Consider the following 25,773-nt stretch of genomic DNA (forward strand, 5'->3'; position numbering starts at 1 on the left):
TCTCTGACAACCACAAGCACTTTAAAGATACCATATAAATGTTTCTCATAATATCCCTTTGATACTGGGGTCAGATAAAAGAACCTCACCTTGTGGGTGACAAAATTGAGTTGATTCTCCAGGTCACATGTTTCTTAAACTATTAAGAAGTGGCATCTGGTTTACAGTCTTCTTGTAGCTGGTAGAATTAATTTTTGTTGAAAAAATGGGACCATTTTATTGTATTTCAGCCTCACCTCAACTATGGAAAAAGAAGAAAAGCTCTTTCTTTTCTTTTTTAGAATCCTGCTCGCACCCTGTCTCCTATGTGTTTGTTGGAGCCCAATTCCTTCCTGATGAGAGTGAGGTACTAGGAGGAGGGCTGAGGCCCCAGGAGGAGTGAGGACAGAGGAGTAACTGTTGATGAGTGATGACCATGTAACTGTTTGCCTTTGGTTGTATCACGTTCCCTTCTAGACTATGTGCATCTGTTACTTGTCTCACTTTTATTATGATCATGCTCACTTGCTCTTTGATTTCTATTTAAACTTCTCTTTAATTTTACCCCTTTCCTGATCTTTTCCTTTAGACTTTGACTTTTCTTTAACAGTCTCATGATCCCTTCCTTTACTCCTTGACCCCGTATTCTTTTCTTCATGTCCATTATACTTTGTATTATCGTTTTTTTTCTTTTTTTGTATTATGCTTTTCTTAACTCTGATTTCTGTTTGCTCTTATTGCCTCTTTTAGATTTGGCCCCTTTTTCACCTTGTTTTTATTATATTATCTTTTTTTCTGAATTTCTTCTGATGTCTCTCTCGTTGCTGTTAGATTTATGGTCTTAAACTTTCTTTTCCTCTTTACTTTTTGTTTGGACTCTTGGCATGCCTATGGTCAGTTATATTTTTCTCTTTTACTCCAACTGGGCTTCTTTGATTTTCTTTTGTTTCAGTTTTAGCTAACTCATTCTTAAGCTCCTTTGATTGATCTTTCACCATTGGATACCCTCATTCTTTGAGCTTTCTGAATCTCGTGCCTCCACTGTGAAGTAGTCTCACTACATCTGAAACGATCCCTTGAACTGGATCTGGAAGGAGTTTGATAATGTTGTTGTTCTATTTCTTTAATTTTATTGCCAGACCTAGTAACTGAAAGTCTCCTCTGCTGTGAAGTAGGCTGGAAGTTAGGTAGATCAATCTCTCTCTCTCTCTCTCTCTCTCTCTCTCTCTCCCCTCTCTGCTTTCTTTGCCATCAGCTCTGGGAGCACTTTTTCTAATTAAGAATCAATTTTCAGGCATAGGAGGGAACTCTTCTGGATAAACAATACACTTGTGTTATGCTTTAAGATTTTCAGCCTCACTTTCACTAGATGTGATTTTCTTTTCTTTCTATTGTGTGTGTGGGGGGGGGCATTTTTCCTACGTTTCTTTTCTTTTTTTTTTAAAGAAAATTTAAGAGAAATTTTAAAATTTCTTTTCAGAAGCACTTTTAGAATCAGAATAGGACTGAGAATCTCTTGAGCTATATGAGTCACTGGATGGGGAGGGAGGAGGAGGAGGATTTATGCATTTTTTTCTTTCTTTAGTTTGGGAATTAGCCCTCCACAACTGAGTGTCTACCTCAGCAAATGGTTTGCTCACTGCATCTGTTTTCTGGTTTTCTCTCTTGCACGACTTCTTGCAGAGAAGTCATTTGCCCCCAAAACAACATGATACCCATCTAAATGAGGAGCTGTTTTTGTTAGGAAGAACTGTGAACCGTTTGTATCCTTCCTTCTTTCACTGATAAGAGAGATTCTCTCTTGTGTTTAACAATGAAATTCTCGTCTTCAAAATATCCTCCATTTTCTTCACTGAAGTCACCACCTGACTTCACCTATGAAGTCACAACCATAATATCTTTGACAATGCTGTGAAAAAGAAAACTCTTATAATGGCCCCTGAGTGAATATCCCTGACCCCTTTTCACTTGTAAAAAAACAATGAAATTCATCCCATGTTTGGGGGAACACATCAGAAAAAAATTCAAAGACAACTCTTCCAGCAGGTTGATTATTAATGGCAATGTCAAAAAAAAAAAAAAAAAAAAACTCGTAAAACATTGAGGATGCTGAATCATTGTTCCAATGGCTCCAATACTTAAATCTTTAAATAGAGAAAAATCAGGAACAAACTGATTCAATCAAGGACAACTGATCCAATCCTTTTGCTCCTGTACTGGTAACACTCTCCTCTCCCTGGGATCCTGTCCTTCAGAACTGCACTGATGTACTTCAGAACTACACTGCCCAGAAAAGGCACTAAAGTCCACTATTACAATCACCTTTACTGATTAATTCACTACAAAAGTTTTATTTTACTTTTAAAATTACTTTAATTTTTTCTTTCCGTTGTTATCTGATACATTTTTAAATAGGGAAATAATTGAATGGTACAATAAAACAAACCTTAGATTCTAATTCAGAATTTCAACTTATAGCACTAGAAAACAGCCCACTAAAATACTAAATTACTTACCCATAGTAGAATTACTTGCCCTTGGCAGAACCAGAATTGAACCCAGGTTGGTATTATACTTTTCCTACTTTAATTCCTATTCTTAAGCAATGAGGTTATACCTCATACTTACTTTTGTAAACTTTTTATCTTTTATCATAAATGTAAAATGTACTTCACTCTCTTCTTCCTTAAATGTATTAAGGAATTCTTTTCTAGCTATGAGGCAAAATAGTTAAATTCTAAATACAATTTAGATAGAAGTACAGTTATTGCTATACTTATAGTTTTGAAATATTGCACACGTATAAATTTTAGTATATGTATTGTAGATTAGAATGGTCTTGCTATGCATCACTGTTTGAAAATGACCAAATATCTTATGGTTCTTTCATTGAACATAGTGATTGAAGAGCTGCTTTATACTACCTATATTAGAAAGATTAATATGAGCAGGTCATGTTTCAAGGGACCCATAGATGATCCAGGTAACAATGATCAAAATGCAACAAAAACATAGGCCTTTTAAAGTTATCAAGGTGTTTTTTTTTTTTTTTAATGTTTGTTTATTTTGAAAAAGAGCAGGGGAGGAGCAGTGATAGAGAGAGAGGGAGAATCCCAAGCAGGCTCCACACTGTCACTGCAGACGCCCGACACGGGGCTCGATCCTATGAACTGCGAGATCATGACTTAAGATCAAAAGTCAGACGTTTAACCAAGTGAGCCACCCAGGTACTGCTAAAGTTATCAATGTTTTTAAAAAATTAATATCATCACCATCAAATTACCAACATGTTTTTTTCTAGACTCTACAAAAGATTTATAGTTTCTGGACTTCTTATGGAGGTAACATGCAGACATAGTCAAATCTTTGAAAAGGAAGGCTACACATTCTTTTAGATAGTGGATTATAAAAAGTTAGAGAATGGAGTGACTTTGGAAAGGAGCAAGAGATCACAGTACAGATTGACAGATTCTGGAAGGAGAAGGGAATAAAGGGATTGAAGAAATGAGTCATGGGCATCTGACAGGTTGGAGTCAGGATCATTTACATGCATATATGGTATGTAATTAAAATGTACAATTTGGGTGAAAGGAAATTACAGTCGAGAACTTATCAGTGTATAAAGTAACCCATGTTTCTAATGAAAGAAAAATATTTTAGTTGGAAGACTTATTCATTATGGGAAGTTAAAGTATTTAAAATTTAAAATAGTTTTAGATGGGAATGATAAAACATATATCCTTCCCTACTTTAATGTATTTTTGAGATATTAACCAACGTTGTTGTTATTTTGTTTTGTTTTTTTTTTTCCTGTTGTCTCCTTCATTGAGGCAGCTAAACTATAAACTAGATGTTCCTCAAGGAAGGGTTATCAAATCCTTGAATTTTAAAATTTCAAATCTAAGATCCAGACTTGAGATAAAATAATTTGAAAAATACCTGATGGGCCAAAACCTATTTTTCCTGCCCCCCAAGACTGAAGATTCTCTAGACTTGGAGAAAAGGAGAGAAGTCAGTGGAAAAGAAAAGAGCTCAGATGCTGGGTACCTGAAAGAAGACCCGGGCTCAGCTTTCTCTTGGATTTATTCTAAAGTCACGTGTGGTAAGATTGGGGGAAAAATAGAATACTCCTCTCTGCTCAATTTTAGAAATTTAAGAGCAGAAGGAATGTCACTATTCCTGTGTACTTTGAGAAGGTGGCAAGACCCCAGAGTTCTCCCTCACTCCCGCATGCCGATGGCACAGAGCAATAGGGTAGAGATGGTGGTGTGGTAGGTTAATGTTAAAGGGGAGACTGAGGTAGCCTTGTAGAGTCCCTGTGGGCATGTAGAGCAGCAGAAGCATTTCCCATGAGCCAAAGGCTACTATAGGGATGAGATAGGGCCTGTTGGTGCCACATTCCTTTTCTCACTCTCCCAGAAGTCACAGAAACTAGTGTCCAACACAAGGAGTACACAGCTGTAAACTTTGTGGACTGCCAATCAGGACCAAGATGTGTGCCTCATCAGATAGTAGCACAGAGAGGATGACAACTAACAACAGGAGATGGTCCCCTGGATCATAAACACAATCCCAGCATAAGGGGAGGGGAGACCACATTGATGGAGATTGATTTCCAACATCTAGTGGAATGGGGGTTTGCAACAGAGACTAAAAGTTGGCATTTCTTGCATACTTGAGTTTATGATCTTAAACTTGGACCCACTATATTATTAACAGTGATAGGTTTGTGAAAGAAGTCTCATTTTGTAATATCATTAGTAACAAGTAACATCTTCAGATTAAATATGATCTACCAAAAGCATTATGACATACTAATGTCAACTGGTGTAGAAACTCAGATCTGAATCTCAGTCATCAGGTAGAGATTTTGCTCAGGTGCTAAACATATCTTCTCTTTTTAAAAAAAGCAAAATAGAACAAAACAGTACTAGCTAACATTACTAAGTATATGTCCTGTACTTTGTCCTAAGCCCTATGGATGGCATATTTAATCCTTTCAATAGTCCTATGAGGTAAATACACTCATTATGCATGTATTTTATGCATGCAAAAGCTAAATGTATTGCCAAATGTTGCAAATCTTGAACTTTATGTGATTTGAGAACCCTTTGCATAATCATTTTGCTGTTCTGTCTAGAATGAAGTACTGAAATACTACATCTTTAAAGTTACATCCAATCATCAAAATCCATGTTTTTCTAATCTTCAGAGTTTTCCTGTTGGAGAATTTAAGGCAAATTCAAGGAGACTCTTAGTCAAGACACATTCTACAGTCTCTGTCTCTGGTTTCCAGAGAAGCAAGATGACCATGACCTTCTCCATAGATGTACCGATCATTGAACCAAGCCTTCCCCTTTACACGTCACCTATCGACACGAGTAGACATCTTTTCTTCCCATTTGGCTCTGAAACTTCAGGTCTCTATTTTGATTTTTAGTTTTTACACTTAAGCTACTGTATTTTAGTTTGTTTCTCTGACCTGCCTCTCCCAAGGCTATTTATCTTCCCTAGATCGATGACTTCATTCCGAAACCCAGTATTTTGAAAAGAGAGGGGAAAAAAGGAGGCCCTGTTTTTAACAAAATACTCTTAAAAAGGGAAACTTGGGTTTTTTGTGTGTGTTTTTGTGTGTGGTGTTTTGTTTTGTTTTGCCAGTGCTGTGTTATAAAGCTTCCCTGCTGCTAATCCATGAAAACTAGCCTAAATAAGAGAGGAGACACAGCTTTTTGTGACCTCTTCTGGGATTATAGTACTTCAGTCATATCTGCTTGGAATATAATTGCCATCTGGTTATTTTTCTCCATAATATATAGTTACATGTGATTTTTTTCACACCTCTCATTTAGGAATATATTGTTTTGAAGAAAAGTTTGAAAGTTAAACACAAACCTTTACTGAGAGTATTTGATTATCTATCTTATAAAAATATGACTGAATAAAGTTACACCTGAAGTTCTATTTTTATCCTTAAATTAAAGTTTAAAGAAAGGAAAGGGATTAGCAGTTATTATTAGATTTTTATGTTAAAAATTATGAACTTTCAATATATAAATTTCAGGTTTTTCCCAATAGGCTTTATTACTTCTTCTGATTGTCTTTTCATTTTCATGTGCTGTCCATCAACCAACTGTTTCCTATCCTTTTGGGATTTTCCTCAATTTCTGTTTGCATTACAATGTCGTATTTCTTTTATTTTAAATGACTTTAATTTCATTTTTAATATATAGTGAGAACACACTGTAATAAGTTCATTTCACTACTTTTCAGTTTCAAAATAACTTTGTCTTTTGAAATTTCTGCCTCCTAAATTAAGTCAAGCATTTCAGAGACTTCATAGAAAGAAACATTCTCTTTTCTCTTTAAAACAATTCCATGTGTCTAAGCACTTTTATAAAGTAGAGGTGTTTAGTAACATAGAATCTCCAGTGTAATAAATATTTCTCCATTGGGATATTTCTATTGGCAAAATTATGTAAAGCAATTTATAGCTTCATGCTCTTATAAGAAAGATTGTTTTCTTTCTCTTCTTTCTTCACAATAAAAAGAGCTTTATTAGATTTTTTCTGATTATGAAAGCACATGCTTATTTACAATAACTATACTATAAAAATAATTCAGCAGTTACATGCAGTAGACTTGTACACCTAGCAACATAGATCTGAAACACATAGTACTAGGTGGAAAATGTAAGAAACAGGATGAGAAACCATCTAAGTAAATTTAAAATATCTGTACAAAAAAAAATTTTTTAGGACTATACAAACAAAATAAAAGATTTATATTAAATGCATTAGGATAGTTGTTAGTGGGGGTGGTTTGGGTGATCTAAGTAGGAAATGGGGTTCAAAGATAGTAAAAGAAGAAATTTCAGATAATTTAAAAGTACGAGGAATTTAAAATCACCCTCAATTCCACTCCTTGATAATATCACAGCACATAGTTTGGAATATAGCCATCCAGATAACACACACATACACATGCATACACATACACATGCATGCACACACACATTTTAAAGTGGGATTATAATCTGTTTTTAATCTTATTTTCATTAAACAGTATAATATAAATCTGTTGTTATAAATCATTTTTAATGTAGTACGTGCATGGATCTGTATAACCTATTCAATGACTACCCCATGGATGTATATTTAGGTTTTTTCCAGTTCTTTTTAATGACTAATGTTACAATTAACATTCTTATACATATATCTTTATCTACTTGCCTTTCACTAGAAATGCCCATTTAAATTATTGAAACAGGGGCACCTGAGTGGCTCAGTCGGCTAGTCGTCCGACTTAGCTCAGGTCATGATCTTGCAGTTCATGAGTTCAAGCCCCACATCGGGCTCTGTGCTGACAGCTCGAAACCTGGAACCTGCTTCAGATTCTGCGTCTCCCTCTCTCTCTGTTCCTCTCCCTCTCATCCTCTGTCTCTCTTTCAAAAATAAACATTAAGAAAAATTTTAATTATTGAAACAAGTTGTCAAACTGCCTTCCAGAAATACCATTTTCACATTCATAATATGAAACTTTCTGATTCTCACAAGGTGTTAAAGCTTAAAACACTTGTAAAACAAACAGCAACAAAATTATCTCCATATTCCAGGCCATCCAAATGTCCAGATCTCCTCAATAGACTTAATTTGCTCACTTAGTACCTTCTGTTCAGTGGGAGGTCAAAGACTACAAACCATGTTAATGTCATTACACAGCTGACAATTTAGCACTGCCTTGGTCTGACCTATACATCAGGGACTGAGTGAACTACCAGAGAAAAGCAGAAAGGATGCAGATTCACTTAAGTAGCACATCAACTTTTTTGCACTTGTACATGCATCGGAATCTTGAATGTCAAAAAAATTAAAGTCTTTAATTACTAATAGTGGGATCTATATTCTAAGTAGTTGTGAGTTGTCTGTTTTTCAACTTCATTCCTAAAGTGGCTTTTATTTTGTTTTGAAGGTTCTGACCTCATTGGCAACAGTCAAATTCATTTTCAAACATAGCCTCCCAATCAGACAACAATTCCAGCCTGGTGGGGTGGACAGAGCTGGGCTGTAGAGCTAGGCTGACCCTGGGCTGTGTGCAAAGTCATGTGGCCGCAGGACCTTAGGCTAGTTACTAAACTTGTCTATTTCCTCATGGTATTACACAGAGGTAAGAACCTCCATTGGGTTGTATCTCCAGTATCTAGAACAAATATATCAACAAATATTTGTTCGTTCATTCAAGGTAACAATTAGCAATAATGAATGTGAAACGTCTGGAATCTAGAAAATACTAAGTGGTAGCTATTGTCATATTAAGATAAAGTAAAGGGATGTTGTTGAAGGAGAGAAGCTGAAAGCAAAGAATTTCAGATAGTCTGGATTGCTGGTGAGAACCCAAGATCAGGTTCTAGGACCACTGTGAGTTTGGAAATGTGGAAATTAATATTGACAGCTTGGAAGAAGAAAAGGAGTTGCTCTGAATTAGGCTCAGCATTCAGGGTTACCAACAGCCCGTCAAAATGGAAAATATCTACGTGGCTTTTAACCAGGTGTGAATGTGAATAATCAACTCATCAAGGTAAAGTCTTTAAGCTTTTTCTACCCGGTATCATTGCTATACCTAAAGCCATATTGCAGGAAGAACTGCTAAATGCATGTTTTCTTAATGCCGCTATGTGGCAGGAATTTAAAGTTATAATCTCTTTTCAAGGCACATCTTTATTAACGGGGAATCATTCAAAGCCATCTGAGTGCAATTACTATATAAAGGCTAATTGACCTAATTAATCTAATGTGGGTCAATGGCTCTATACTACCCAAAGAACATTTTCGAATGAAAAGGGGGAAAAAAGCAACTCCAAAAGGGATTTCTTTAAGTGAACATCCTTAAATTTAGTGAGCCTGATTTATTCCTTGCACACAGATATTATATTGCTACATATTATATTGCTGGAGTGGCTGAGCTGGGATAAAAAGAGATAGACTAATTCTCTGAGGATCCTGAGGAATATTCTGTTTGTCACTCAGGGGAAGGCACTATATAAATTACATTATACCAATACTGCCTCTTTCTGATAAGGTAGCACTGAAAGAAGAATTCAACATGACAAGAAGTCAAATTTACTATCATACTGTTTTGATTCTCTTGGTGATGTGATAAAGTGCATGCTGATACCTGCTTTTTATTTGATTAACTTACAGCTCCTTTGAATGTCAGCTTGTTCCATTTGAAGTACTGGCTGCCAAATATAAACTGGGACTGATAATATCTGAGCCCTATGATTGAGGAAAGAATGTATAACACACGCCTGTGGTAGGCAAAATAAAGCCTCCCAACATGTTCACGTTTTAATCCCCCAAATTTGTAACTATGTCACATTACATGGCAAAAGGGACTTTGCACATGTGAAGTTAGGGATCTTGAGATGGAGAGAATATCCTGAATCATCCAGGTGGGTCCAATGTACTCACAAGAGTTCCTATAATGGAAAGAAGGAAGCTGGAGAGTCAGAGAAAGAGATATAAGGATGGAAGCAAAGGCCAGAGAGAAAGAGAGAGAGAAGGAGAAAGGGAGATAGGTTTGAAGATGCTGTGCTTCTAGCTTTGGTGATGGAGAAAAAGGCTGTAAGTCAGGGAAGGCAGGCAGCTTCTGGAAAAGTCAAGGGAATGGATTCTCCCCTAGAGCCTCCAGAAGAAATGAAGCCCTGGACTTTAAAATCAAGCAACCTTGATTTTAGCCCAGTGACATTAATTTTTGGACTTCTGACCTCTAGAATTGTGAGTAATAAATTTGTATTGTTTTAAGCCACAGAGTTGGTGGTAATTTGTTATAGCAGCAAGAGAAACTACGTGCCACTTTTGGGGCTCATGGCATAGAGCTACACTAGTGTCATTTTAGTTGGATTGAAATGACTTTCCCAAACTGGACCTATAATCCAAGACAAAGCTAGGGCAAACCAGGGAAGCACACAGCAGAAGCTCTTGCTTGGCCTTTTATTCATCACAAGCTCACTTTGTTCCCATTTATTCTGATGCCTTTTAGAGAAATGGAGTATTAGTGAAGGTTCCTAAGTGTGGGAAGAAATCAGTCCTCTTATGAGTTAATTCCCCTTTCCTCAGGTTTTAAACTCCAAAGACATTTTCTAAAATGATTTTCAACTATAAACAATGTATTGTAATCAACCTGGCCTCTGCCCTGGCCAAAACCTTTAGAAAGTGGTTAAGCATCTTCCCTGGGAGTCACTGGCCCTGGACATGGCCTTGAGCTAATAAGGTAGAAAGGGTAGGAGTTTTGGGCAGCTGATCAAAATCTTACATGGGGTCAAGGAGTTTTAAAAGATAAATGGGGCACATGGGTGGCTCAGTCGGTTAAATGTCCATCTCGAATTAGCTCAGGTCTTGATCTCAGGGTTGTGAGGTTCAAGCCCCATGTTGGGCTCCACTCTGGGTGTGGAGCCTACTTTTAAAAAATGATAATATATACAGCCACTGTGCTAAGGAGCACTTACATCCATTAAGTAACATGTGCACTATCCTATTATCCCATGCTTATTATCCCTACTTTCAACTGAGGAAAGTAAAGCTGAAGAAATGGCACCGTGCCCACTGTCACCTATAGCAGGCTTACTCCAGGGCTGGGCTGTTAACCACTGCTCCATGTCCCCTCTCCACATCAGAACTTCCCTGGAAAATTCTTGGAACTCTTGGAAAGTGTTCTATAGACAGAATCATGGCAGATTTGTTGTTTTCTTGATGTTCTGAGTGTGCCACCCCAGCAAATTCTTGAGAAAGCAGGCAGAGTTTGCAAGAGGAAATGTATATATCACTACAACACCAAGCAAAGTCCTCTTGTCAAATGCAGTCAAAGAATGGGTAGGTTGTGCAGTGCAAGCTTGGCTTTCTCTGAGGCACACTAGTTCTTATGGGCCTGATGGAAAGGCCTGTTAACTGATGGCATGATCATGACTCCATTAGAAGAAAGACAAACAATGAAAATGAATAAGTGCACAGTTTGATTCTGACCATTGCAATGGACCCAATGAGGAAGAAAAGCTGGAGGAATCCAGTGAGACCATTTAGGTTGGATAGCAAGCTTTCTGATGAACATGGGTGAAAGTGAACAGGATGACACATACCCAAGGTCCTGGAATAACTCAAGTCTTAGAAGAAGGTTAATGGTCAGAAACAGGTAAAAATGCTAAAGAAAATAAAAAATTTAGAGCAGGAGGAATTCTGGGAAGGGAAAAGCCCCAGCTTCAAAATAATGACGCTAAGTTAGTATATAATAACAATGAGGAAAAGAACTTCTCCACTCCTATTTTACCATCTTTTTTTTTTTTTCTTGGTAAGAAGATTGGAAGATTGACTGGAAAGTGTGGACAAGTGTTAGCAAAAGGAAGTGGCACCCCAACTTGTCCAAGAATCCACATCTGAACCATTGCATCCCAAGGGAAGGTAATATAATAGATTGGGAAAATAGGCTTTGGGGTCTGATACACCTAGCATCTACTTTATTCTCCTGGCAAGTTACTCAGCAGTTCCAAATTTCAGTTTTTTCCCCTGTAAAATTGGGATAATAGGTTGCCTCATAGGGGAGGGAAACAATGCAGCATAGAGCACTTTAGCCAGCACCTGTCACATAATAAATACTTGATGCACAGTGGCTACTCATTGTATCATTATTATTTTTATAGACTAAATAGTTTACATGACATCAGAAATCTTTAATTGTGAAGAATAAATATTGTGAATGAATAATTAATAAACCTAGAACTAATTATATTAAAGATAGTTTCACCTGTTTCCAAGGTAAACAGTGATCTCCAGGAATAGTGTAGGTTCAGTAAGGTCACGCCAACCTAAATGCATTTTCCTTTCTCTAAAGGGATATATACTGGAAATCAGAGGAATTTTTATAGACCAAGATTATTGGTATTACAGCCTGACCAAGAATCTTGTGATACCCTTATGAAAGAACTGCACTGGTTGTTACAGGTAGGAAAACGTTTAACTTGTTGAATAATCCTAACATTGCTACTTAAGAAATATAACTCCACTGGAAGATTTCTGGGAGGAATAACTTAGAGATTGGCCCCTCAGTCCTAAATTGTTTGACGTTTTCACTAATGACTTTTATGTTAGCATTTACAGCTTGCTGATTAGTGAAAGAATGCTAAATTGTAAAATTAGGATTCAAAAGATTCTCATATGGACAAAACAACAGACTAAATATAACAACATGGAATTTGCCCACGAAATTCTAGTCTTTGACTTTAGTGTAACACCAAACCCTATAAGTAGAGTATGGGGTACATGTCTAAGCAACTTGTATTATTTTTTCAAAAGTTTTATTTGAGGGGAACTTGGCTGGCTCAGTTGGTAGAGTGTGTTTTGATTTTGGGGTTGTGTGTTCAAACCCTGCATTTGGTGTAGAGATTAATTAAAAATAAAATCTTTAAAGAAATGAAGTTTTTATTCAAAAACAAGCTGAGTATAAGACAACCATAATGTTTTGTTTCCATCCCTGGTAATGTTGAAACACAGAGAAGACAACTACTTGACAGAACTTTATTGAAGGGATTCCACTAAATTTGATGGGATAGGTTTGGATGCGATATATATATACGAGATATATATATATATATATATATATATATATATATATATAAAGCTTCTTAGGTATCACTATATGTGTATGAGTTATGTAATTAAGCATACAAATAATTTGGGAGGGGACAAATTTCTATTAAAAAATACATAATACAGGTGTCAGAGAAGCTCCTAAATCACTCTCTATTGTAGTTGTAAATATACTTGGCAAATTAGTATTTAATCTCTCGTTAAATAAGTCATTCAAAATGTGAAAAATTTCATGATGATGTCATAAACAATTATTCTTGTACATCATTGTATTAAAAAGTAAATCAATGTGTGCCACCCTACCCCTATGAGGATGATTACTATAGAAAAAAAAACAAAATAAGTAGTGATGAGAATGTGGAGAAATTAGAATCCTTCATACTGTTGGTAGGAATGTTAAATGGTGTAGCTACTATGGAAAACAGTATGAAGATACCTCAAAAAATAAATAAAATTACCATATGATCCAGCAATTCTACTTCTTGGTATACAATCAAAAGAATTTAAAGCAGAATTTCAAAGAGCTATTTGTTTTTTCATGTCACAGCAGTATTACTCACAATAGCCAAGAAATAAAAGCAACCCAGGTATCTATCACTGGATGGATGGATTAAAAGTGTGATATATACATACAATGGAATATTATTCAGCCTGAAAAAGGAAGGAAATTCTGACACATGTTACAACAAGGATGAACCTTGAGGACATTACATCAGTCACAAAAGGACAAGCACTTGTGTGACTCCTCACCTGAGGCATCTAGAGTAGTCAAATTCATAGATACAAAAAGTAGGATGATTATTTCCAGAGTCTGGAGGGGTAGAGGGGAATGAGCAGTTATTATCTAATCAGTGCAAAGTTTCAGACTTGCAAGATTAAGAGTTCTGGAAATGGATGTTGTGATAGTTGCACAGCAATATAAATATACCTAACAATGAAGAGTGCTCTTAAAAATGGTTAAGATGGTAAGTTTTATGTTAAATGTATTTTATCACATTTTTCAAAAGTATACCAACGTAAAATCTTAAATGTATCAAGAGCAAGCTATCTCCCCCTTCTGACTCCTCCCCTGCTACATGTCGCTCCTATTGGCAGGATTTTGAGGGTGTGTATATGATTTCAGTTATCTGCATTAATATCATGCTAGGATGTTGTTGCAGTTATAAACCTCTCTGCTAGGCCGATGTGGTAGCGATGTTTGTCTCTTTGCCAAGCTGGTGACAATTTAATGATAGTATTGTCAACCAGTGTCTTTGATGGTTATACACATTTATCAGACCGTATAATCATCTCTACTACACCAGTTGCTCACACACCAGAAATGAAGCTCCAGTAACAGTCTATTACTCTGACAAGGATAATAGGTCATTATTACCAAATCAGCAACACAGTGCTTTAAAATAAATGACCCTGCTTCCCATCATTATTTATTTTTCATAAGTGCCTCAGATTTGTCTTAGCATCTAACAGCAGGAGACAATTATCCCATAATCATCATCATCTTCTTCTTCTTCTTCTTCTTCTTCTTCTTCTTCTTCTTCTTCTTCTTCATCGTCGTCTTCTTCGTCGTCTTCGTCGTCTTCTTCTTCTTCATCTTCGTCTTCGTCTTCAGCCTGTCTTAAATGGTTTTAAGTGGTAAATTAAATGTTTCTGTTGACCCTAAAGTAGAAACCTGCGTGGTTTTATAGGAGCATTAATAAAAAAATGGGTGGAATTCATTCCAAATGCATACAATCCTCCTTTTTCATCCAGTTCTGTTGAACAAGAATGGCCAGCTAGGAAGATGGTAGTGAGAGGAGAAAAGAGAGCTACTGTGTGCTTATCACATGAATGAAGGCATTTTTAATGTGGTCTTAACACTGTTTGGGCCAGCAGAGTGTACACACAGTCCCCAAATGTTGCCCCTTCTCTATGTAGAGTGTTTTCAAAGGGAAACTCGTAACTCCAAAAAGGAAAAATTCCTCTCTGCTGACCCGGAAGTTCTCCACCGCCACCTCCCCTCAGACAGGACAGCCCGAGGGAGCCTGAGAGGGTCTTCCCCAGCTGGACACCTGCTCTGACCGCCTGGCAAGAGGCTCTGCTGACAGGGCCACCCTTCTTGCACTGAAGTCTGGATTAAATCACAGTCCCTGCTGGAGATTGGACGTTGTCTACAGCTTCAATGGCAGAAGGCCCCAGGAAGGACAAGAGATTTGTATTCTGAGGGAAGGAGGAGAACTGGCTGGGTGAAGATCGTGTTTCTTTGGCAACTGAGAACCATCCTTTTTAGGGGTGGCCGCTAGCTTTCAAAACAAAAAGAAGCTGGTAACTGTAAAAGGCTACGATGGGTTTCCTGCTCCCCCACCCTTTTAGAGGCAAAACCTATTTATGAGGCTTTATTAAGTGCAAATAAGTCCCTCGGCTTCAACGGAGAAGCAGCAGCTGCTGAAGTTGTGGTCATTTGCATATAAATGACATGATTTCAGCTCAGAGAAGAATATTGAAAAATATACATGTCGACAATGGAATCCTGATAGATTCACACATATTAAGGTCAGATATTGTAATTTTTAAGGCTGCTGCATGCTGGTGACTGCATCATATAACACATTCAATTCTGTTTGGGTTATATGAGTTTTATCTTCTATGAAATGGAGGATTTTTATTGTGAATTAATTAAACTACTTTTTTTTTTTCCTAAACATGAGAACATTTAGGTCAATAAGCTAAATGCTCTACAAATGCAAAGACTCCGTGACAGCCAAAGTTACCAACTGCAAACTTGGGTTTTCTGTACAGCTAACAAAGAAGCATGTGTGCCCAGGAGTCTCCCATGGAAGAGACTGTGTGGTGCTTTCTCTAATTTTAGTCTGTCCGCTGCAGGGACAGCCTGTTTTTTGAAGGGCTAAAGGAGGCTCCAGTTTTTATATTCTAAGAAGTTTTCGAACAGCCTGACTATAAGATGAGTGGGGAAATTACTGTAGCCCAGAAATGACCACAAATTTGCCAAGTGCCCACTGTTGTTTCATTGCCCCATGACCTGTGGCTTGGAGTTCACAGCTAGCAAGAGACACATCCTGGAATCATCCGCACTGCTCCCAGGCAAGCATCCTCCAGGCTGCCTGGAGGAAGTAGATGGGTTTCTCTCAAATATGCCCCAAATTTTGGCACTGCACCAGTCAGGCTGCTTGTTGACTCCTTTCCCATCTGCAAAACAAATTTGTTTAGAAACTGCTTGTGGTACCTTGGCTGCTGAGAAGGCCATGGGAATACACAATACTACCTTCACCTTGTAATCCAGCCCACGGCTCCCTCAGGGAGAACATTTTCCTCTAAATGATGATCACTTAAGTGTTAACTTTAGATTTGCTCATAAAAAATAGTAACTTTAAGTAACAGACTTGATTCCTATTGACTCAGTATTTGATCACTGAATTACTTATTAAATAAATCAGGTAGCTAATTCTCAACATATTTTTAAGCCCTACATGTGAACATTTACTAGATGAATAAAGTCCTTGGTCTATACACACTTTCTAAAAGAGATGATTAAAGATGACTAATAAATAATGAAATAGCTATCAAGGAACAAGGGAAATTTAGAAACTCACCATAAATGCATGTTTTTCATAGAGAACCTTAGAGACTTTATAGAACTCGATTATGCTAACTTGAAAAACAATCCCAATGTCAATTTGCTGATGTATTCAATATGTTCTCTTAAAATAATTTGTGGAGATACATATGATGCTTTAGCTTTAAGGAAGATTTTAAAACTCAAAATTTTTAAAAGTTTAGTTCTGGTCATTGATCAAATTACACACATAGAAGGTGATTATATTATCTAAAGTTAGGCATCTGATTAACAGAGAAGGGTGATTAAACCACCCAGGGGTGGAGCCAGTAATTGTGGGGCCTGAAGCTTACACAATTTGGAGGGCTCTCTTTAAAAGAATACAAAATTACTGATACAAAATTGGGTAAATATGAATATTAATTAGGTTGAGAAAAAAAATCACAACAAAACTACAAACTAAAATCACAACAATTTACAAACCTCACAAAAGCCACAAAACTAACCTGCCGTGATCGATTAGCTGGCTACACACCTCAACACTTTTCCCTACAATTGACTACCTCTAATATGACTGATTAAAAAAGGGTTTTTTATTAATGCTAGTTTTTTAAAGTTTATATCATTTCTTTTTTTTTTTTTTTCAACGTTTTTTTATTTATTTTTGGGACAGAGAGAGACAGAGCATGAACGGGGGAGGGGTAGAGAGAGAGGGAGACACAGAATCGGAAACAGGCTCCAGGCTCCGAGCCTTCAGCCCAGAGCCTGACGCGGGGCTCGAACTCACGGACCGCGAGATCGTGACCTGGCTGAAGTCAGACGCTTAACCGACTGCGCCACCCAGGCGCCCCTAAAGTTTATATCATTTCTGCAACTTGCTACAGGAAATGTCTTGTAAGGTTTTAGGATTGTTGTCAAATTGGGGAAAACTTCTATTTCTTTCACACATGAGCTGTAAAATTCCAGGGAATTTCAAGTCTCCTTGTGGAATGACTGATCCTAAACACTTCCATGTTTTCAGAGTACCTACAGCCATAGGCCACACTGGTTTCCATGGTGATGTGCTCTCAAGCCCTTTGGTGTCCCTAGAAATAGTATTTATGGAAGCTGTCCTTAAATCAGGACAATTGGTAATATCTTTACAATATATGGAATTGACTGTAACATATATAATTAAATGAATTCCCAACTCAACTTTGGCACGGAAAACGAATCTTATTAGAATGAGCCCTGCTGAAAGATTCCTGGCCCCCTCTGCCCTTGGAGAGTCTCATGGTTCCTATGTACCTGGTCATTGCTGATTTTCATTGCCCAGAGTCTGTGGTGAGAGAGGAGGAACAGAGAAAGCAAGCAGAAGACAGTTGAACAGTTTCTCTCAGCAGTACAAGCCCCTTCGAGGGAAAGAAAAAAGTTGTTTTCCAAATTCATGAAAACACTGCCCTCCAAACTCCCTCCTATCAACATTCTTTGTTCACCAGTTCAGTTTGGCCAGACTAGACTTAAAACCACAAGAAATGTCACAAGAAATAGAAAGATAAGAGCCCCAAGTGGACGTCAGTCTCCCTGGGGTGTGATTGACTGAACACAACCAATTCTCTAGTGGATCCATGGTCCGCATCTTCTGGAAGAGCTTTGCTAAAAGCAGCGCATCCTGGATGAAATGGACACTCTGTTCCATCCTAGGAAGAAGATGAAGCTGGCAGTTTAGATTGCTGAAAAACAGTTTGAGATAAGCTTGTGGTTCCATAGAAATTAATCCATGCCTCTAGATAGCATGTAAGCCTATTGGAAAGCTTCTTCAATTCAAGCAGTTAATAATATATCAAGTCTTGTAGCTTAAGGGATACAATTTTCAAAATTATTGTACTGAGGGAATCATAAATTCCACCAAGAGGAAGGTTGTAGTCCAGATATTTTATTTTAGATTTCCATCTAGGGTGCATTATGACACGCCACATGAAAGTCAAATCGTCCATGTAAAATGGTTTCCAGGTGATAAGTTTACCCCAAGGGGTCCAGTAAAGTAATACATTCAGAGTTATATCTGACTTTCACAATCTATAAAGACTAGTTATCAATTTTTTGAAAGATTTGATAAGCAGGAACAAAAAAATAGCTTATGGATGCTGACATTTGTCTCATTAATGGGAACAGCATAAGAAGTACAAGCTCCTTCTGGATTTGGCTGTAAATACACCACTGACATACATTTTGGAAGGTTGCTATTTTGTGCTGGTGGGAATGTATTTGTCTAACCTTGCACTGACTATAATAGACATAAGGAAGCAGTGATATTACTGTCAGCCACATTCAGCTTTTTAAAACAGGGGCACCCACTCTGCCAATATCTGTCAGATTCCAGGCCACTGCATATTAAAAATTATGTTCCATCAACACTGTCTGGCCTAGTGGAAGTTTTATTAGGAAATAATTCTCCTGTTGTGTTATGGGAAGGAAAGGAAAAAAACCCACTTCACCCAATAGGATTCAAAGGAATAATTAATCTTTCTTCCATCCTCAGAATAGGAATGCTTTAGCTTCTCTAGTGTTTCACATGAATACCTCTACCCCTTCTTGCAAGGGCAGAGCCCGTATGCATGTGAGGAACAGGCAGGAGGCCCAAGTACTAATTAATCGCCTGTTTGAGTGTTGTCTGTGTATGGTAAGGCATTATTTTCATAAGTTATTCCCCTGTTACCAGGGAAAAAGAATTACATTCCTTTTTTCAAGAAGATTGGTAAGTTTGCCGAAGATGCTTATTAAAACAATCATGGTAATAACAAAGTGCTTACACCTGCTTGGCTATGGTTACACTTTCAAGGTTCAGGTGCATTCCCAGGAGGTTGCTGCCTACCCAAACCACAGGAGAAGTGCTTTGGCTGCCTGCATTGTTGCTGGGGCTCATCAGTTGAGACACCAGGAATGGCTACGCTCTTCACCTGTCTAGAATTCAGAACTAAACCCATCCTTCAAAAAACCCATCATGCATTTGAACAAAAGTATATTGCAGTAATCATTTATCTAGCTGGCACCATCAGTAAAATGGGTTGTTTTCTGGGAGGGTAAAAATCTTCCAAAGTAACTAAATGATATTTTTATTGTAATCCACTCAGTGTAACCACATTGCATTTCAAATTTTATTTTTTTTAAGCTTATTTATTTTTGAGAGAGAGAGAGAGAGAGAGACAGAACGTGAGTGGGGGAGGGGCAGAGACAGAGGGAGACACAGAATCCGAAGCAGGTTCCAGGCTCTGAGCTGTCAGCACAGAGTCCAACATGGTGCTCGAATTCACACACTGTGAGATCATGACCCGAGCCAAAATCGGACGTTTAACCCACTGAGCCACCCAGGTGCCCTGCATTTCAAACTGTCTAACGTAACTGTTTGCCTCCCTAGCTTTTGGATTTGGGTTAGCATATATACCAACCTTTTCTTTGTGTAAACGAATTCTTGCCACTAGGTACCTCCCAGTGGCTGCCTGGGCTGCTGAGCTGCACATGGCTGTTCGGCTGTGGCTTTCAGGCTTCTCCCTGGCCTTAGCATTTCCTTCTCCCATAAGCTTACCTATAAATCCCATTCATCACTTCTGAGTAGAGAAGGCAGAGTTTTGCAGGTGAAGCCAGGTGTTTTAGAGTCCAACATTCTGGAGTAAATTCCAGCTTCACTACTTACTACCTGTGTGAACTTGAACAATTAATTTCCTCTGTTTCCTTGTTTATAAAATGGAAAAGAAATACCCACTGTAGGGTTGTTGTAACATGAAGGGTGCTTAGTACAGAATCCAGCACAGACTTCTGGGAGCTGAGGCACAGTTGTCAGGCTTCCATCGGGTACATGGGAAAGTAAGTCAGTACCAAGAGGACCTGAGGGCTTTGCAACAGCTCAGTGGACTTCAGGGGCCTTCTTTTCTCCCTTGTATGTCGGCTCCTGGCTACTGGAGGGCTGATCTTGCCAGCATCTCACCCCTGAAGACATGGATAGCCACACCATTGTTGTGCCTCGTGACTTAAAGTGGCACCATCCAGGCTCAGTAGGTTAAGCGTCTGACTTCAGCTCAGATCATGATCTCATGGTTCATGGGTTCAAGCCCAACATCAGGCTCTGTGCTGACAGTGCAGAGCCTAGAGCCTGCTTCAAATTCTGTCTCCCCCTCTCTCTGCCCCTCCCCCACTCATGCTCTGTCTCTCTCTCTCTCTCTCTCAAAAATAAATAAAACATTTAAAAAAATTTTAAGTGGCACCATCCAGCCTCCTCTCTGGGCCTTTTTTGTTCATCTATCTGTATAAATAAAATTAAGTTGCTTTTTACTGTTTTCCCATTACATGGAAATGCTTGAGCAGATCTCACCAGATTTGGAGGCCTGACTTTGCATATAAGCTACACAGAATGCCCAACATTAACTTCAAGAAGACCTGGGGGCAGGGGTCCTCAGGTCAGAGGTTCTCAGACTTGAGCGTCTATCAGTACCGCATGAAGGTCCTGTTAAAACACATTCCTGAGCCCCACACCAGAGTTTCTGATTCAGTGGGTCTGGGGTGGGACTTGAGAATTTACATCTGATGGGTTCCCAGGAAAAGCTGATGCTGATGTTGCTTGTCTGGGGACCACACTCTGAGAATCCAAGGTAAAATAGGTGTTGTTGATTTGCAATCAGCCAGGAGCACTCGGCACTCCTGTGCTCATGATCCTCCAGAGGCCGGCTGAGGGCTCGCATTCTGCTGAAATAAAGCCTGCTCTCAGGGGTAAGTGGTGATTTGCAACTTGATTCCTAAAGAGTATGATGGAAGTGAGGTGTAAGGCAGATTTTCTTGTAGCCTTAATTCCTTCCCACACCCCATTGCCTACAAAATGCACAGAGCCAGAGCACCTCCTGTGGTGCCTGTCTTTCTCTTATTTCCTCCCCTAAATCCACAGTGGCTGATTGACAAGGGGTGTGAGTGGGGCTTGTGGTCTGAATTATTAGTTCTTGGGGAAGGTGGGACCTGTTTAAATTGTTCTTAATTTCCCACCACACACAGGGGTGAGAAAGAAGCAGTTTTCTAACTACTTGCAAGCTGGAAATCGTGTTCATAAAACATTTAATTGAGATAACTCCAAACCATGTTCCTAAAATTCAAATCACACGTACTTAACTGAAATGGAAAACGGCTTCCTAAGACCTAGTCTCAATGTCCCTGACATTGCAGATGAAGGTGTTCCAGGGAACTCTGTGCCAGACCCAATGAGGAAAGGTATAGCTATGGGCCAGGTTCACCCCGCCTGCGTCTGTGTGGCCTGAGGAGAAAAGCGGGGCAGTGAGAAATCATGGGATGGAGGGAGCCGAAGAACTTTTAGGTTTTAGGATAACTAATTTTAGGATAACTAATTTTCAAATTAATTGTTTGATGTGTTATATTGATGCCTAATCTGAGGATGAGCCTGCTGTATACACTACTCTGTATTATCGGGGTTTATAGGGTTGTGGACTCCACAGGATGAGGGAGGAGTACAGCCCAAGTCGGATCCTGACACATGTCAGACACAGGTTGGCAGGCCCAGGAGGTCTGTGAGAGAGGTGACTCAGAGTATGTGGGCCACAGGGATTTACTGTGACCCTTGGGGAAGTTACTAGGCTTCCCATAGCATTTGGCCCATAAAACTTGAGGTGTTTGCATTTAATTAGTAAAGGAAAGGTGCCCTAGCAAGAGGACATCCAGGTGAAAGGCTCTGGGTAACCTGGCATCATAGGATTCTGAAATCAACAACTCTGATTGGTTTTGGCTCGATCCTTTTTCAGATTTCTCCAGTCTGAAGAAAAGGTGTCCATTATTAGTTCAGTAATATTTCCAAGTGGCTGCAGGGGGCCTGGCTGCGTGCCAGATGCTGAGGCCATCACGCCGGCTTCAAACAGCTTGTTTTACCGGCTATTCTCCCACGTCTTCCTCCAAAGCCAGGTTCCATGACATCTGCATGCCACTTCCACCTTGCCCTTCTGTGCTCCCCCAAGGAGCCACCCGCAGAGCCTGCGGTATTCACTTACTTATGAAACACCTGTGCACCAGGCACAGGTTTGGGGCAATGGTGACTCAGGAGTGAATAGAAGTAGGAGGAGACAGACAATAAACAGGATAAAATAAAACAGAGATGCAATATATAAAAGATCGGTATGTTAGGCAGTGAGAGAAAAAGATAACACAGGGAAGAAGAGTAGGAGTCGGGCATGGGGCTGAGATGGGCCAGCCAGGGCGGCCCCTTTGACAAGATTTGAACACAGGAAGGAAAGGCAAAGTACAAACGGGAGGTAGCAGCTCACCACCCCAGGCACCCAGAGGAAGATCCTGGCGGGGCTGGGGGGAGCTCTGGACAGGAAGCAGGAGAAGAGGTCTAGTGGGGCAGGCTGGAAAGCAGATCAGGCAGGTCTGGTGGGCTTTTGTAAAGACTTGGTTTTGTTCTGCATGCAGAGGAAGTCACTGGAGGGTTCTGAGGTGAGGGGTGACGTGGCAGGTTGTAGTTTTAGCAAGGTCACCCTGGCAGCTGTGTGGGGAATGGCCTAATAGGAGAGCAAGGGAGAAGTAGGTGGCTATTGCAGAATCCAGGTGAGACACAGTGAGGGCCTGGACCAGCGTGTGATGGTGGCGATGGTGGGAAGTGGTCAAATCCAGGATACATTTTAAGGTTAAGGCAACAGAGTTTATTTACTGATTATGAGATATGAGAAAAAGAGAGGGCCTGAAGAACCTGATACACCTCTTTCCAAAGGTCTGGTGGGCCAGTTGACTGTGGTCTCCCCAGGCCTCTGTCCTGCGTTGGGGCTTTTTAAGAAAAATTCCTTTTTCATCTATTAAGATGGGTGGCCTTCTGTGATAAAAGGATTCCCTTGTCCTCTTACAGCCCTGGGAAGCATTTATTTTCTAACAGAATTTTTCTGGGAACTCTCTCCTCTCTGGGGACGGTGGTCTGCTCACAGCCAGTCTCCAGGCCAGGGTTTCTACCCACTTGTCCACACTATCTGGGCTCCTCTTCTTGAGCTGACTCAGCACTGGCTCTGCAGGACCCCCTCCATCACTGAGCAATATCAATGCAGAGAAGTCACCAGGCAGAAGAGAGGAACGGGAAGATAACATTCGATTTACTACATACACAAGAACGAGCACAAACAGAAAAGGCTCATTACACGGGGCACTGTCAGATCAAAAATACAAGAGCAATTAGGACACAGAGAAGAAACTTCTGTATGAATGTATGAATTTTTAATTGGAGTGTGGTTGATATGCAATATTATATTAGTTCTAGGTGTACAACACAGTGATTCAACATTTATATACATTAGGAAATGCTGGCCGTGGTAAGTGTAGTGGTGATTGCTGTCACCGAACACATTGTGAAAATATTACTGACTGTATTCTCTATGCTGTGCTTTTCATCCCCATGACTTATTTGTCTTATAACTGGATATTTGTACTTCTTCGTCCCCTTACCCACCTGCCCTCTGGCAACCACTAGTTTATTCTCTGTGTTTATGAGTCTGTTTCTGTTTTGTTTTTTCATTTTTTTTTAAATTCCACATATTAGTGAAATCATATGGCATTTGTCTGTCTCAGTCTGACTTCTTTCATGTAGCATAATACCCTCTAGGTCCATCCATATTGTTGCAGATGGCAAGATTTCATTCTTTTTTATGGCTGAGTAGTATTCCTCTGTGTGTGTGTGTGTGTGTGTGTGTGTGTGTGTGTGTGTACCATATCTTCTTTATCCATTTCTCTATCAATGGACACTTGGGCTACTTCTGTATCTTGGTTATTGTAAATGATACCACAGTTGGCATAGGGGCGCAGATATCTTTTCAGATTCACACTTTTTCCTTTGAGTAAATATACCTAGTAGTAGAATTACTAGATCATATGGTATTTGTATTTTTAATTTTTTGAGGAAACTCCATACTGTTTTCCAAAGTGACTGCACCAATTTACATTCCTACCTACAGTGCATGAGGGTTTCTTTTTCTCCACATTCTCACCAACATTTGTTACTTCTTATCTTTTTTATTCTAGCCATTCTGACAGGTGTGAGGTGACACTGTGGTTTTGATTTGCATTTCCCTGATGGTTAATGATGTTGAGCATCTTTGCACATGTCTGTGGGCCATCTGAATGCCTTCTTTGGAAAAAATGTCTTATTCAGGTCCTCTGCCCATTTTAAAATCACATTCTTTGGTTTTTTTTTTTTTTTTTTTTTTTGGTGTTGAGCTGTATGATATATATATATATATACACACACACACACACACACACACACATATGTATACATATTAACCCATTATTGGATATATTATTTGCAAACATCTTCCTCCCTTAAGTAAGTTGTGTTTTTGTCTGCTGATGATTTCCTTCACTGTGCAAAAGCTTTGTAGTTTGAAACAATCCCAATAGTTTATTTTTGCTTTTGTTGCATTTGCCTAAGGACACAGATCAAAATAAACATTGCTGAGACTGACATCAAAGAGACTACATTTTTTTTATTTGTGTTTTTTAAGGGGTTTTATGGTTTCAGGTCTAATATCTGAATATCAAATATCTAATATTTGATCCATTTTGAGTTTACTTTTGTGTATGGTGCAAGAAACTGGGTCTAGTTTCAACCTTTTACATGTAGTTGTCCAGTTTCCCCAGTACCATTTATTGAAGAAACTGTCTTTTCCCTATTGTATATTCTTGCCTCCTTTGTTGTAGATTAATTGACCATATAAATATGGGTTTATTTCTGGGCTCTCTATTCCATTCTATTGATGTTAGTGTCTATTTTTGTGCCAGTACCATACTATTTTGATTACTACAGCTTTGTAGTATAACTTGAAATCAGGGAGTGTGATGCCTCCAACTTTGTTCTTTTTCAAGATTTCTTTGGCTTTTGAGGGTCTTTTGTAGTCCCATACAAACTTTAGGATTATTTATCCTAATTCTGTGAAGATGCTATTGGTATTTTGATAGGGACTGCGTTGAGTCTGTAGATTGCTTTGGATGATATGAACATTTTAACAATATTAACTCTTCTGGTTAATGAGCATAATATATCTTTGCATTTATTTGTGTCATCTTCAGTTTCTTTCATCAGTCTCAGAATTTTCAGAGTACAAGATTTAACTTCCTTGGTTAAATTTATTCCTAGAGGGGCACCTGGGTGGCTTAGTCAGTTGAGTGTCCAATTCTTGATTTCGGCTCAGGTCATGATTCCAGGGTCGTGGGATCAAGCCCCGCATCGGGCTCTGTGCTGAGTGTGGAGCTGACTTAAGATCCTCTCCCTTTCCCTCTCTCTCTGTACCTCTCTCTCCCTCTCTCTGCCCCTCTCCCCCACTTGCACATGCTCGCTCACTCTCTAAAATAAAAGATATTTTTAAAAATTTACTCCTAGAAATCTTTTTGTTGAATGCAAATTGATTGCATGTAATGGAATTGTTTTCTTAATTTCTCTTTCTCCTAGTTTGTTATTAGTGTATAAAAGCACAACCAATTTCCATATATTCATTTTGTGTCCTACAACTTTTCAGAATTAACTTATTCTAATAATTTTTTGGTGGCATCTTTAGGGTTTTCTCTATATTGTATCATGTCATCTGCAAAGAGTGATTG

The 25,773-nt window shown here is 38.8% G+C and overlaps 1 long non-coding RNA gene and 1 pseudogene across 1 annotated transcript in view; one reads left to right on the forward strand and one right to left on the reverse strand.

The window, feature by feature from the left end:
- Window positions 1-349: 349 nt before the first annotated feature.
- LOC132670891 (peptidyl-prolyl cis-trans isomerase G pseudogene) lies at window positions 350-2,448 on the reverse strand (annotated as a pseudogene).
- Window positions 2,449-10,181: 7,733 nt separating this feature from the next.
- LOC132671814 (uncharacterized) overlaps window positions 10,182-25,773 on the forward strand; it is a 34,050-nt gene continuing 18,458 nt past the window's right edge. Inside the window, exons 1-2 of the long non-coding RNA XR_009607256.3 lie at window positions 10,182-11,429; window positions 11,860-11,969. This is a non-coding gene — a long non-coding RNA (uncharacterized LOC132671814). The remainder of the gene's footprint in view (window positions 11,430-11,859; window positions 11,970-25,773) is intronic.

Source organism: Panthera onca, chromosome C1 (assembly GCF_046562875.1).
Source record: "Panthera onca isolate mPanOnc1 chromosome C1, mPanOnc1 haplotype 2, whole genome shotgun sequence".
NCBI classification, from domain to species: Eukaryota; Metazoa; Chordata; class Mammalia; order Carnivora; family Felidae; genus Panthera; species Panthera onca.